Raw genomic sequence first — 11,736 nt, forward strand, 5'->3', positions numbered from 1 at the left:
CCCTCAATACTCCAAGTTATTGTACTCTTATTATTCAGCATATTGACAATATTAAGAGTATCCCCTTCCAACCATAAATTCTAGAGTCCAGATTCCACAATCATCCTCACCATGACCAACTCATCATATTTATCTTCCACACACTTCACACAATTTAAGAAAACAAAATAGTCAACTCAGATTCATCAAATCTTCAATTTAGCATTGTTTGTTGTCACTCGGCAACTATATTTTTTTGTCACTCGGTCAACGCTAGTTCAATTGACAAAAACTAAAGTTTACTAATGCTCGACACCAACTAAACTTTACTTGGCATATACTAACAATCACTCAGCTTGCACTATTTTTCATCTTTGCTTGACACCTCTTGATTTTCACTCAGCTTCCACTGATTTATGCTTGACTTGCACTAACTGCTTGGCAAGGCTTGGTAGACGCTTTTCATACTTGATCTTCTTCTAGTCTTAACTTGAGTAATCTTTTATTTTAGACTTTAAGTAGATAAATAATACACTATAGTAACAATGTCTTACTGGTCTTAGTTCTTCTTTTACATACCAAATAACTCAACCTTTCTCTAGGTGCTATTGTTATCTCCTCTTTTCAAATCCTCTTCATCAATCAACTAAATGATACCTTTCAGACCAAAAAAAAATTGTTTCACCAGCAGGTAGCAAGTTTGACATCATTGACAAAATAATGATTGTTCCATTATAAGTTCTTCTCTTCAAAACAATCTTATATCAACAATGAGGAGCACAAGTTGTAGGTTTTATTTAGTGTTTGATAGCATAATTAGCTACAAAATGAAGGTTTGAATTTATTCCATCAAAAGTCTATCATTTTTAATTTTCATATCCCTCTATTGAAATGAAACTACAACAATTTCTATTGTTGTCCTAATCTAGGTTAATTTGGTAATTATAAGAGCGAAATTTTACAATTATTTTACTAGTAACATGAGGACTTGAGGTTCTTATATGACTATGATTTCATTTTTAAATCATGATTCAACTGAAAGGGTTTCATTTGAAATTACTCTATATAGAAGAGTTTGTTACAATTATTTTTAGATTATGTTTTGAGGTGAAGTGCTCTTTATATAATTTGATTAATTTTCTAACTCACCCTTACATCAATTTTTTGTATCCCACATAAGCACTAGATATTTGAGAAGTTTGTGCAAAGGTTTTCAAGCTACATCTTATTACAAATAGATTACTAATGTAGAAGATTATTGATTTTTCCAATTTGTAAATAGTTTCATGTAATTGTGTTCTCTTTGTTCCCACTCGGACTAAACTATTTTTTATTTTATGTTTTATTATATAATAGGTTTCCCAATTTGTGATAAAAAAATTATCTCATATTATATTTTCCTCTTTTTTCAATGTAAATGTTAGTTCTTTGTCGGTTGATTCAATAATGCTCATATATAGGTAAATTGGGAATAGTCGGCTCTATCATCCAATTAATAAACTTTGGTATACAACAAAACCAAATTTTTGCATATTCTTGTTGGAAATATAAGAGGAGTAACTGAGAGGAGAGGGGTTGATCAGTTACCACTAAAATAAATCCCATATCCCTTAAATGTCAACACAGAATATAAACTTGCTAATAGTGGCATGTTGTGATGGTTAAGCTATTGAGTTGTTATCCTTGCCATTAAGGTTCAAATATAATGGGGATGAGGTGGCCTCACTGGTTCACAGCTCCAGGTCAAAGTGTTTGCCCCTCTTTTGAACAAAAAAACATAGAATATAAACTTCACTAAAATATTGTTGCTTTGCAAACACACAGGCACTCAATTAATATGTTGTAACTCAGTAAATGCCTAACATCCAGTACAATTCTTATGATATTATATGTGATTAACCTTACTTAACTTAGTTTCATGCACGTGAAATAAATAGCATGAACACAAGTGACACCAAGATTTAACATGGAAATCTAATTTGGAAAAAACCACCAATTAGAACTAGTTACTGATTTTCACTCTTCTAAAGTGAGCCCTGTTAGGAGCCAACCTTGTTAAAGGTTAAAAAACACACTGTTAGCTGTGACCTTGTTAGAGGATTTAATCAGCCTATTAGGAGTGGCCTTGTTAGAGGTCTTTAGACACTTCAATCTAGAAATGTCACCTTGTTAGAGGATTTACAAATAGTTGTTAAGCCAACTTGGTTAAGAGATTTAGATAACTGCTACACTAGTTAGAAAGTAACAATGAGATGGCCTAATTTCTGATGCAGCTGGATTGCTGATTACATATCTCAATTATGGCTTGAATACCTGATCCTTCCTGATCAAATGTATTTGTGCAGCTCCACAAGGATATTTTTCTTATCCTTCTAATTTTCTTCCTCTAAGCATCGTTTATTCTTCCATACACTTGCACACATTCAATCCTCAACTTGACCTTATACTTATACCTTATGCATTGTCAAGTTGGCTTGAATATATCTTAATATAGTTAATATTCATCACCTCAGTCAGTTGGAACCAACAAATAAATCTATTAAGCTCAATATGCCAAAACAAGAAAATCCTTCATTAGCCAATCTGCTTGGTAGACACTAAATCAGAAATGATTTTCTATTCCTCTCTATCTATTCTATCTCTTCATTCATAGCTTCAATCCAATTCATTATCCAAAGCATCATAATGTTCCATAGTCAATGTTCTAGTAGGAGATAGATCAGACCACATATAGATCAATGATCGGAAAACTGCAATATGTAGTGCCTAGAAGGCCTAATATTGCATCAGCAATTGGTGTGGTGGAAAGATTCTTAGAAAATCCTAAAGAGAATCATTTGATGGCAATAAAAAGAATCATGAGGTATCTAAAGGGTACTGAAGACTATGGATTATGGTACAAGAAAGGAGGCACTTTAGATTTGAAAGCCTTCACAGATGTTGATTGGGCAAAAAAGTGTCGATGACAGGAAGAGCACCAATGGTGGAGCATTCTTTCTTGGTAAAATACTAGTGTCTTGGACAAGTAAGAAGCGGAATTGCATTTCTTAGTCTATAGTAGAGGAAAAGTATGTGGGAGTAGCATTTAATTGCTCCAATGTTGTTTGGTTCAAGTAACTATTGGCAGGTATGAAGGTAGAGATCAAGGACCCAATGGTTATCTTCTATAATAACACTAGTGCAATTAATATATCAAAGAATCCTATGATGCACACCGAGACCAAGCATATTGCAATAAAATATCATTTTTTGAGAGAATTGGTACAAGATAAAGAGATAAGATTGGAATATGTGAATACTAAAGAACAAATTGCAGACATATTCACTAAGTCATTGCCTAAGGATGCATTTTAGTTAGAGGTTATTCCCCTATCTGAAGCTCACTAAATGAAGTTTAGTGATGCATCAACTAGAGCATGTTGAAGATTAATCAAGTTGATGCAATATTGAAAGGACATATTACATATGAATTAGTACATGAGGTACATTGATATTCACTAAATATTGTCTTTGGCATGAGATGTCAAAGAGGTAGAAGTTTGTTGTGTCATATCACAAAAAAATTATTAAGAGGGAGAGTATAGTTTTCACAGAAATTTTGTTTCAAGATATCAAAGAGGGAAAACCAATGAAAGATGGGTCTGATATCAAAAAGGTAGATTTTTCTATCAAAAGATGTTGAAGACAAAGTTTGTTGACAGAGGGTAAGACTGAAGGCAGAGGGAGTTCACATTGATAGAGGGAGTTCTCATGGATGAGAATCAGAATAAAACTAATGATATTTTCCTTAGTATTGTTTTGCTCTAAAATTTCATTGTATTATGACATGTTGTATTGTCATCAATGCCAAAGAGGAAGATTGTTGAAAATAATTGATTAATTGTGTGTTGTCTTTGATGTTACACAAAATGTCATATCTTTGCCAATCAGCGTATGCCAAGTTCACTCGGGTGATGAAGACTTTTCCATGCATTCCAGTATCTACCAAGTTCAGAAGATAGTGTCTACTAAGTTCACTCGGGCGTCGAAGAGAAGTTTGTAGAAGTTGAGTGATAATCGAGCTCACTCACTTACCAAAGGAAGTTTTTGAAGATGCAGTGTTAACCGAGTTCACTTGGTTAACATAGGGAAAATCATTTCTGAGTTAGTGTCTATCGAGAAGGGTCGGCTAACGAAGGATTATCCTGTGTTATCCAAGTGAACTTAGTTAACACTACATCTTCATAGACTTCCTTTGGTAACCGAGTGAGCTTACTTAGTACTAGTTTCATCCAACTTTTCCTTTATTAACCGAGTGAGCTCGGTTAACACTCAACTTCTATGAACTTCTCTTCGATGCCTAAGTGAACTCGATAGACACTGTCTTCTGAACTTAGCAAACACTAGAATGCTCGGCAGACACAGGAAACTGTCTTCATCACCCGAGAGAGCTTGACATATATTGACTGACAAAGATATGACATTTTGTGTAACATTAAAGACAATACACAATTAATCAATTATTTTCAACAATCCTATACTACAATTATATATCATGGTTTGTTGACATAGTTGATCATTGTATTGTTTAAGATGTATTTGAACTTTTTCAAAGTCTGTGCCAAGTGTAACTATTGATACTTGGAAAGACAACCTTAGATGTGAAATGGACAACAAGCCAAAATCTAGGCTCCTTTATTGCGATTCAGAGTTGAAAATTTTGGATTCTCAATATTGTTTTGATCTCATCATATTTTATTCAACAATGCATAATACAAATATATTGGACTTCCAGCTCCTATATTTAATTAATATGTAGATATGATATTATATTTATATTGGTATTATATATTATAATTTATAATTATATTTTAATATTATATTATTTATCCCTTTAATACTATAAACTTTATATCTAATGGCTAAATCCTTTCTTAGGGTGGGGATATCACAATCCTCTCCTCTCGAATTTGCTTGTCCTCAAGCAAAGATTATTCATACACAACCTTTTTGATATATCTAACATACATGATATATATTTTGTTGCAATAAGACCTAAATGATTTATGAAATGTACATCTTAATGCATGAAAACACAAAGTAGACACGAAGTAGACAAATTAATGCATGAAAACACAAAGCAAATACATGAAAACACAATGTAGACAAATGAATGCTTGAAAACACAAAGCAGACACGATGTAGACACATAATAGATACATTCTTCATTAATGGCTTTGAAGAGTCAAGAAAATGATTTACTTCTTTGATAGAGTCCTGCAACTGCAAGTTGTCATTAGTATATACATGTATATATAAGTTTTAAGATAATGTGAATCATAATAAATTACCAAAGATGGAAGGAGTAGATCATGTTATCTAAGTTGCCTAGATGCCAGACATGCAAAGGGATTCCCTCAAAGTTTACATATCCAAGCCCATGTCTCAAAAGATCATGGGTCGTTGACCCCTACCCTATCTTGGGGCAAAGATCCAATTGCTTGGACTTAGACAAGCCCCTCCTTGGTAACATCATTGTCTTCTCTTATTAGCCATATGGAAATAGGATAAATGCATATCCAATTATTTTATTATTTCACCTCAATGAATGATAAAGTAGATGAACAAATTATCCGAATTTAGGATAAGAAGGTACATAGATGCTATTCAAGTTACCAACTAGGGATCTGTCCAACCAACTAGGTGAAGAATTCTATTTGCGAAAGCGTTTAACCAACTATATACGTCACATGCCCCCTCGCCCAAATGTGCAAATAGATTCCCTCAAAGTTTATAGGTTCAAGTTTGTATCGCAAAAGATTACATATTGTTGACCCCTACTCTATCTTCGGACAAAGATCCAATTGCTTAGACTTAGGCAAGCCCCTCCTTGATAACTTTTTACTCTTTTTCTCATAAATCAATTAATGATTATGTTTTAAAAATAATTTTATTTTCAATACTCCTACATAATAATAATATTTAAAAAATTAACTCTAATCTTAATAATAATAACACTTAGAGTTAGTTCTATTCAAATAATATGATAAAGGAATCATAAGTTGTCTTACATACCTCTTGCAATAGGAAAAACCATTTATTTTCATTCAATGTCTTCTATATGCAATTCCTCCATGTGATTCCTTGCATTTCTTACTATGCCTCTTTACTCCATGTTAGCTTCTTAATATTATTGAGGCTCAAGTGGAGGTCCCAATTTACATATCTATGAATTGCATGGTAGTGGGGGCCGCAAATTGTGTACAGATCACGGTATTCACGTGAAGGGTTTGAATGGTTTATATTGGTCTCTTTTCAGAGGTGTGCATGCTACCATTGTCTTATACATACACAAGATATGTATAATTCCCTCATGCAACATGGTGAATCACTTAGTAGAATTATATGTATCTATTCGTACGGTTGTATTTCTATACCAATTCCCTTGCATGTCCACTAGCTTCTAAAGGAATGCAAATGAAAATCTATTGATATCATCTGGACCATCTTAATGACTCTGAATCATTAATATATATTGGATTGCTGAAGAGTTTCTCTTTTGAGAATAACAATAGGTATATGAATCATAGTTTATTGAATTGATTTAATATCCAGTGCTCTCATGCTACCATCAAGATCCTCACGTTGTGAAATTAATGGAACTTCTAGTTTCTATGTATCATTGCATACTTTTATCTTTAGTCACTTCTTCGATTGTCTTTTTTTTTTCAACATTTCCTGTTATATATCAATTGATATCATTACATGTCACTGTTCAATGACACTGGAAATATATATCTCTCAACGATTCATATTTTATATACAACAATACTCCATGGTGTTATCTCTATTCACATTGATCCTTGCTATTACTATTTTGTTCTCCACTAGAACCATTCAAATCCATTACTTCCATGCGATAGAACTGACATAAATTTGCTTCCTACGCTACTTGTATTTGACACCTTCAGAATGAATAGCTACCGTACATGATTCAATAAGCCTTTAATGTCATCACCCTTGATTCAAGTCGTTCTTCTTCATGTGTCCATTTCAGCATTCATATATTTTTCCTTCATTTTATATGGAAGGAGATGCCTTTCAAATGTCATAACTCTTCATAGTCATGACATTTCATGTAATAATATATATCATAACTTATACACTTAAGCATATAATAACTCATTTATATGTTTAATATACTATTTATTATTGATTTTATTAATAGTATTTATTATTATTAATCAATAGAATTATCATTTGAATATTTAATTAATATGTAGATATGATAACATATTTATATTATTATCATATATTATAATTTATAATTGAATTTTAATATTTTATTATTCATCTTTTTAATACTATAAACTTTATATCTAATGGTTATTTATTATTAAATCTTTTCTTAGGGTGGGGATATCACAATGTATTCTTCGTAATTGTACTCATGTGGAGGATCCTCAATAGATACTTCAAAAACACACCATTCTTAATTATTGTTTGTTGTTAATCATTTCAATATTTAATTAATATGTAGATATGATAACATATTTATATTATTATCATATATTATAATTTATAATCGAATTTTAATATTATATTATTCATCCTTTTAATACTATAAACTTTATAATTAATTGTTATTTATTATTAAATCTTTTTTTAGGGTGGGGATATCACAATGTATTCTTCGTAATTGTACTCATGTGGAGGATCCTCAATGGATACTTCAAAAACACACCATTCTTAATTACTATTTGTTGTTAGTGCCCTATATTTAGCTTACCACCAAAGAGATTCTTGGCACATTGAATACAATTCATTATAATGTACCTCTTTTTCTTGCAATAGTAAAACAAAATTATATCCTTGGAGAATTGATATCCCTTTGAAGTAGAATTAGGTTGAGAGGAATGATTAACCTTATTTTTTACAAGCAATGTGATTTCCTATATAGTTGAATCATTTTTGTTTAGTCCACATCAATGTATGTAGTATATCTTCTAGCTTAACTTCTACTTTGTTGAATGTAAACAAAATATTAAATAGCTAGAAGGCATGGTATTCAATATAATAACATTTTCCCATCACCATCATTTACCTTCGCTTTTATCCTAGCTATTTAATTCATTAGGTAACAAATCTTATTCATATGTTGGACAACATTGTCGCCTTCCATCATTTTAAGCCTAAATAAAAATTGCCTTTGTTCCAAACAAAGCTCTAATAACATCTCATCTTCTCTTTGATGTCTTCAAAGAAGTCAATTAGTTGAAGATATACATCTAAAAATATAAGAGCAATCAAAGTTATTGTACTATGATTAGGTTTGTAGTCTATTTTTTAATTCTATCAACGTCAGTTGGCTTTGATGTATCTCCACTCACCACATCCCATAGATCCTTTCAATAAGGATCAATTGTGGCTTCACTTGCTATGTGTCAAGTCTTTGTGTTCAAATTTCTCAATCAATGTCTCCATTTAAAATATATTTCCCTCCATGCTCATCCTCCTTTCTCATCCTTGGTCAAACCAAATTTGAAGGTATCTAGTTTCACTAATAATGCACCTTATATTGGGATGGCTCAACGGCGCGACAGTAATTGTAAGCCTTATTATATGGGTGTTCACGAGTTCAAAACTTGTTAATGTCATTTCTTTCCTTGTCAATAGAAGCCATGTGTACATGTTGCTATTAATGGGGCCTACATGTACTTGGAGGACCAGTAGACAACTTGCCACTTGATTAATATCGAAGCCACTAAGACTTGTGCCTACAAAGACAATTGGTTATGCATGTTTATGTTCTTGCATGCACTCATATACAAGCCACATTGCAGATTGGTGATTGCACAGCCTAAGGATGTTCAATGTGAGCAATGAACAATGGTGTAGTTCACAATGTGCCATTAGGGGATGTGAGGGAGAGATAAGTGGGTTTTATTCTGTGTGTGTGTGTGTGTGTGTGTGTGTGTGCGCGTGTGCGTGCGTGCGTGTGCGTGCGTGCGTGTGTGTGCGCATGTGCTGCGTGTGCATGCGTGAGGCGTGTGCATGTGTGTGTGTGTGTGTGTGTGCGCGTGTGTGTGCGCATGTGCGTGTGTGTGTGTTTGTGCGCGTGCGTGTGTGTGTGTGTGTGTGCGTGTGCGCGCATGTGATAGAGAGAGAGAACCTCAACACTTTTAGTACTCACCACAAGGATGGGGTCCCTCAAATGTGCCCCACTGGTTCATAGCTCTAGTCAAAAGCAGTCACTAAGCAAACAAAAAAAAGTCACCTCATCTTGATTGAAAACACTAATACATTTCTAACATTAAAGCAAAACAAAAAAAAAATCCCCTTTTTCAGTATGTAAAAATTATTTTAAAAAAATGTATAACAATTATTTTATCTTTTTTCTATATTAATTTTAGTAACTTATTGCTAGTTCAATAGCATGGTGTATTGGAAAACATACCAAAGGCATTAGTTGTATTTTTTTTCTAAGAGCTTGGAGGTAGGATATCATTAACGACCAACCTAATCTCTTCATAAAGTTAATGCTTCTTCACCATTAATTGTGGATGATGTTAACCAATAATAGATCTCCTTTTATTCTACTCCTAAATTTCCACAATTTATTCTTTTGATATGGCTAATTGGACAATCAATTATGCAAACTAGAACCTCATAAGGATAAAGGAAAAGAACCGAGTCAAGCTACCTTAACTAGATAAAGGAAAAGAAGCCAAGTCAAACCACCTTAACTAACTAAAAAGGATGACTTGGAATTTCTTCAACATTCATAACTTTTTACAAAGAATTTTCAACAAAATTAGATGTGTCATTAACCAAATTTGGTTAATCAAGAAAGATCCTTTGGTGAGAACAAGATAGTGATAATAATCATTCTACAAGAGCTCATTTTTACAAAAAGGCCACAATTAGGATAAGGATGCAACATTATTTGATCCACCAACAATGCACCAACAAAAAAATGATCTGACAAGAACATTTTAACATTTCGGAAAAATTGTTTCTCGGAGAACTCAGATGGTACAATAGTGTAATCATTTCTTAACAACAATTGAAGTTGTCAAAGGTATTCTTGAGTGAGAAAAACAAAATTGAACTCATCCGACCCAAAGCATAAGCTAGAACAAGACCACTACACAATTTGAGTGCTCCTCACAATATCAAGTTATTTTCTACTTCGAATTCTTCTACCAATGCTAACACACCACACACAAACCAAACAAGATCATACAAAGCTTGCAATTCCTCTTTAGATGTGATTGATCACCTTATCTTCACTGGAAATCTAGGGCTATATGGGCATTGCTATGATAGCCCAAATTTGGGACAAGCTCTAATAACCATAATCTAATTCGAAGTCCACAATTTTAGATTTTCAACAAATCTACTATTCTAGTATATTTTATTTAACAATACATATCTATATTATAGGAGAATTCTTACATCTCCTAAAATTACTCTATATAGACAAGTTAACAACTTATACTGCAAGCACACATTTAATAATTCACACATTGTCCATGTACACAACTAATAGACCTAATGATATAACATATGTAGCATCCTTATTCTATGATATGCTTAAAGTGATGAGGAAATTTGTGTTGAACATATACGTCCTTACAATAAGAAAGCTTAGTTGCACACAATGAAATAATTAATCATAAATGAGCATACATGTAACAACCAACAAGTAAATAGAGAGGAGGTAGAATATCTGGGACAATAACCTTACATTTATATTCACTAAGCCAAATGAACATTACATATGATCTATGTTCCCCCGAAATTCCAGGACGGAAAAAGATTTTGCCGATTTTGGGGACGAGGGATGAGGGGCTGCAGCAAACGGGGACGGAAAAGTGACATTTTTGTTTATTTTGAAAAAAGAAATTGTGTTATAAAAAACTGGTGATTTATGCAAGTCCCCAGTGAAGTCCCCAGGACGGGGACCCCCATTCCCAAAAGCGTTAGCTTTTTTTTTTGGGGGGGGGGGGGGGGGAGAGGTGTGCATCCCTTGAAAACATAGCATGTAATATTATCAATGTTAAGATTGAGATCAAGTACTAGGAACAAAAGCTTACCTATGTATCACCCAACTTGAGGCCTAGCTCAAACATTAGAATCAATATCTTAATTGCAGAAAATATATCGAAAATTGTACATTACAAATTTGGTAATACTTATAGCAAGCACTCCCCAATCTCGCAATGGGGAAGATTTGATGTCTCTACAAATTCAGTTCAGTCTACTTCATAGGCTATGGTTGCATACACCATAGATTAAAATCTCTCTGAGAACTCGCAAATATCTCTGCTTGTGGCGAAAAGTTTTGGAAAATGAAAAAACTTCAATTTTACCCATGAAAAATTCAACTCGAGAAGACCTTCAATTCTCACCGATAATCTAACCACTTCTATGTGATAAAATCGCAAACTTCTCTCAATAACTCCTTCTCTTGATTGACAACACCAATAAAACTGGGACTCCCAGCGACTTGCCCATTCATTGTTTCTTTTGCAATTTTGAGTGTTTGGAGGAAAGGAGAAGGGTTTTGGTTAAGAAAAATAGTCTTTGACAGCCTTGTAGATTGATTATAGTTGGATTTGAAGTGGATCCAAAACAAACTTGAAGAGATTTTTCAAGCAAATCTAGATTCACAATTTAGTTTTCTAAAATGTTTTTCTTTTTAGTGGGAATGGGAAGAGGAAGATGTAAATTAGCTTCATATTGTACTTGACATTTGTATTTACTCGCCTTTTT

This window comes from Cupressus sempervirens, chromosome 3, assembly GCF_028749045.1.
Source record: "Cupressus sempervirens isolate cs-2001-9-10 chromosome 3, ASM2874904v1, whole genome shotgun sequence".
Classification (NCBI taxonomy): Eukaryota; Viridiplantae; Streptophyta; class Pinopsida; order Cupressales; family Cupressaceae; genus Cupressus; species Cupressus sempervirens.